We start from the raw sequence: 4,698 nt of genomic DNA, 5'->3' as shown, positions 1-4,698 counted from the left end.
CTCACCCTGGATATATCCTGGATATAGACCCTATAGAGTTAACTCACCCTGGATATAGACCCTATAGAGTTAACTCACCCTGTATATAGACCCTATAGAGTTAACTCACCCTGGATATATCCTGGATATAGACCCTATAGAGTTAACTCACCCTGGATATAGACCCTATAGAGTTAACTCACCCTGGATATAGACCCTATAGAGTTAACTCACCCTGGATATATCCTGGATATAGACCCTATAGAGTTAACTCACCCTGGATATATCCTGTATATAGACCCTATAGAGTTAACTCACCCTGGATATAGACCCTATAGAGCTAACTCACCCTGGATATAGACCCTATAGAGTTAACTCACCCTGGATATAGACCCTATAGAGTTAACTCACCTTGGATATAGACCCCATAGAGTTAACTCACCCTGGATATAGACCCTACAGAGTTAACTCACCCTGGATATAGACCCTATAGAGTTAACTCACCCTGGATATATCCTGGATATAGACCCTATAGAGTTAACTCACCCTGGATATAGACCCTATAGAGTTAACTCACCCTGTATATAGACCCTATAGAGTTAACTCACCCTGGATATATCCTGGATATAGACCCTATAGAGTTAACTCACCCTGGATATAGACCCTATAGAGTTAACTCACCCTGGATATAGACCCTATAGAGTTAACTCACCCTGGATATATCCTGGATATAGACCCTATAGAGTTAACTCACCCTGGATATATCCTGGATATAGACCCTATAGAGTTAACTCACCCTGGATATATCCTGGATATAGACCCTATAGAGTTAACTCACCCTGGATATATCCTGGATATAGACCCTATAGAGTTAACTCACCCTGGATATAGACCCTATAGAGTTAACTCACCCTGGATATATCCTGGATATAGACCCTATAGAGTTAACTCACCCTGGATATATCCTGGATATAGACCCTATAGAGTTAACTCACCCTGGATATATCCTGGATATAGACCCTATAGAGTTAACTCACCCTGGATATATCCTGGATATAGACCCTATAGAGTTAACTCACCCTGGATATAGACCCTATAGAGTTAACTCACCCTGGATATAGACCCTATAGAGTTAACTCACCCTGGATATATCCTGTATATAGACCCTATAGAGTTAACTCACCCTGGATATAGACCCTATAGAGTTAACTCACCCTGGATATAGACCCTATAGAGTTAACTCACCCTGGATATAGACCCGATAGAGTTAACTCACCCTGGATATATCCTGGATATAGACCCTATAGAGTTAACTCACCCTGGATATATCCTGGATATAGACCCTATAGAGTTAACTCACCCTGGATATATCCTGGATATAGACCCTATAGAGTTAACTCACCCTGGATATATCCTGGATATAGACCCTATAGAGTTAACTCACCCTGGATATATCCTGGATATAGACCCTATAGAGTTAACTCACCCTGTATATAGACCCTATAGAGTTAACTCACCCTGGATATAGACCCTATAGAGTTAACTCACCTTGGATATAGACCCTATAGAGTTAACTCACCCTGGATATAGACCCTATAGAGTTAACTCACCTTGGATATAGACCCTATAGAGTTAACTCGCCCTGGATATAGACCCTATAGAGTTAACTCACCCTGGATATAGACCCTATAGAGTTAACTCACCTTGGATATAGACCCTATAGAGTTAACTCACCCTGGATATAGACCCTATAGAGTTAACTCACCCTGTATATAGACCCTATAGAGTTAACTCACCCTGGATATATCCTGGATATAGACCCTATAGAGATAACTCACCCTGGATATAGACCCTATAGAGTTAACTCGCCCTGGATATAGACCCTATAGAGTTAACTCACCCTGGATATAGACCCTATAGAGTTAACTCACCTTGGATATAGACCCTATAGAGTTAACTCACCCTGGATATAGACCCTATAGAGTTAACTCACCCTGGATATAGACCCTATAGAGTTAACTCACCTTGGATATAGACCCCATAGAGTTAACTCACCCTGGATATAGACCCTATAGAGTTAACTCACCCTGGATATAGACCCTATAGAGTTAACTCACCCTGGATATATCCTGGATATAGACCCTATAGAGTTAACTCACCCTGGATATATCCTGGATATAGACCCTTTAGAGTTAACTCACCCTGGATATAGACCCTATAGAGTTAACTCACCCTGTATATAGATCCTATAGAGTTAACTCACCCTGGATATATCCTGGATATAGACCCTATAGAGTTAACTCACCCTGGATATATCCTGTATATAGACCCTATAGAGTTAACTCACCCTGGATATAGACCCTATAGAGCTAACTCACCCTGGATATAGACCCTATAGAGTTAACTCACCTTGGATATAGACCCTATAGAGTTAACTCACCCTGGATATAGACCCTATAGAGTTAACTCACCTTGGATATAGACCCCATAGAGTTAACTCACCCTGGATATAGACCCTATAGAGTTAACTCACCCTGGATATAGACCCTATAGAGTTAACTCACCCTGGATATATCCTGGATATAGACCCTATAGAGTTAACTCACCCTGGATATAGACCCTATAGAGTTAACTCACCCTGTATATAGACCCTATAGAGTTAACTCACCCTGGATATAGACCCTATAGAGTTAACTCACCCTGGATATAGACCCTATAGAGTTAACTCACCCTGGATATATCCTGGATATAGACCCTATAGAGTTAACTCACCCTGGATATATCCTGTATATAGACCCTATAGAGTTAACTCACCCTGGATATAGACCCTATAGAGCTAACTCACCCTGGATATAGACCCTATAGAGTTAACTCACCCTGGATATAGACCCTATAGAGTTAACTCACCTTGGATATAGACCCCATAGAGTTAACTCACCCTGGATATAGACCCTACAGAGTTAACTCACCCTGGATATAGACCCTATAGAGTTAACTCACCCTGGATATATCCTGGATATAGACCCTATAGAGTTAACTCACCCTGGATATAGACCCTATAGAGTTAACTCACCCTGGATATAGACCCTATAGAGTTAACTCACCCTGGATATATCCTGGATATATACCCTATAGAGTTAACTCACCCTGGATATATCCTGGATATAGACCCTATAGAGTTAACTCACCCTGGATATATCCTGGATATAGACCCTATAGAGTTAACTCACCCTGGATATATCCTGGATATAGACCCTATAGAGTTAACTCACCCTGGATATAGACCCTATAGAGTTAACTCACCCTGGATATATCCTGGATATAGACCCTATAGAGTTAACTCACCCTGGATATATCCTGGATATAGACCCTATAGAGTTAACTCACCCTGGATATATCCTGGATATAGACCCTATAGAGTTAACTCACCCTGGATATATCCTGGATATAGACCCTATAGAGTTAACTCACCCTGGATATAGACCCTATAGAGTTAACTCACCCTGGATATAGATTCTATAGAGTTAACTCACCCTGGATATATCCTGGATATAGACCCTATAGAGTTAACTCACCCTGGATATAGACCCTATAGAGTTAACTCACCCTGGATATAGACCCTATAGAGTTAACTCACCCAGGATATAGATCCTATAGAGTTAACTCACCCTGGATATAGACCCTATAGAGTTAACTCACCCTGGATATAGACCCTATAGAGTTAACTCACCCTGTATATAGATCCTATAGAGTTAACTCACCCTGGATATATCCTGGATATAGACCCTATAGAGTTAACTCACCCTGGATATAGACCCTATAGAGTTAACTCACCCTGGATATAGACCCTATAGAGTTAACTCACCCTGGATATAGACCCTATAGAGTTAACTCACCCTGGATATAGACCCTATAGAGTTAACTCACCCTGGATATAGACCCTATAGAGTTAACTCACCCCGGATATAGACCCTATAGAGTTAACTCACCCTGGATATAGACCCTATAGAGTTAACTCACCCTGTATATAGACCCTATAGAGTTAACTCACCCTGGATATAGACCCTATAGAGTTAACTCACCCTGGATATAGACCCTATAGAGTTAACTCACCCTGGATATAGACCCTATAGAGTTAACTCACCCTGTATATAGACCCTATAGAGTTAACTCACCCTGTATATATCCTGGATATAGACCCTATAGAGTTAACTCACCCTGTATATAGACCCTATAGAGTTAACTCACCCTGGATATATCCTGTATATAGACCCTATAGAGTTAACTCACCCTGGATATAGACCCTATGGAGTTAACTCACCCTGTATATAGACCCTATAGAGTTAACTCACCCTGGATATATCCTGGATATAGACCCGATAGAGTTAACTCACCCTGGATATATCCTGTATATAGACTCTATAGAGTTAACTCACCCTGGATATATCCTGGATATAGACCCTATAGAGTTAACTCACCCTGGATATATCCTGGATATAGACCCTATAGAGTTAACTCACCCTGGATATATCCTGGATATAGACCCTATAGAGTTAACTCACCCTGGATATAGACCCTATAGAGTTAACTCACCCTGTATATAGACCCTATAGAGTTAACTCACCCTGGATATATCCTGGATATAGACCCTATAGAGTTAACTCACCCTGGATATAGACCCTATAGAGTTAACTCACCCTGTATATATACCCTATAGAG

The sequence above is a fragment of the Oncorhynchus gorbuscha genome, linkage group LG09, assembly GCF_021184085.1.
Source record: "Oncorhynchus gorbuscha isolate QuinsamMale2020 ecotype Even-year linkage group LG09, OgorEven_v1.0, whole genome shotgun sequence".
Lineage (NCBI taxonomy): Eukaryota > Metazoa > Chordata > Actinopteri > Salmoniformes > Salmonidae > Oncorhynchus > Oncorhynchus gorbuscha.
Note: the sequence above shows the minus strand (reverse complement) of the source record.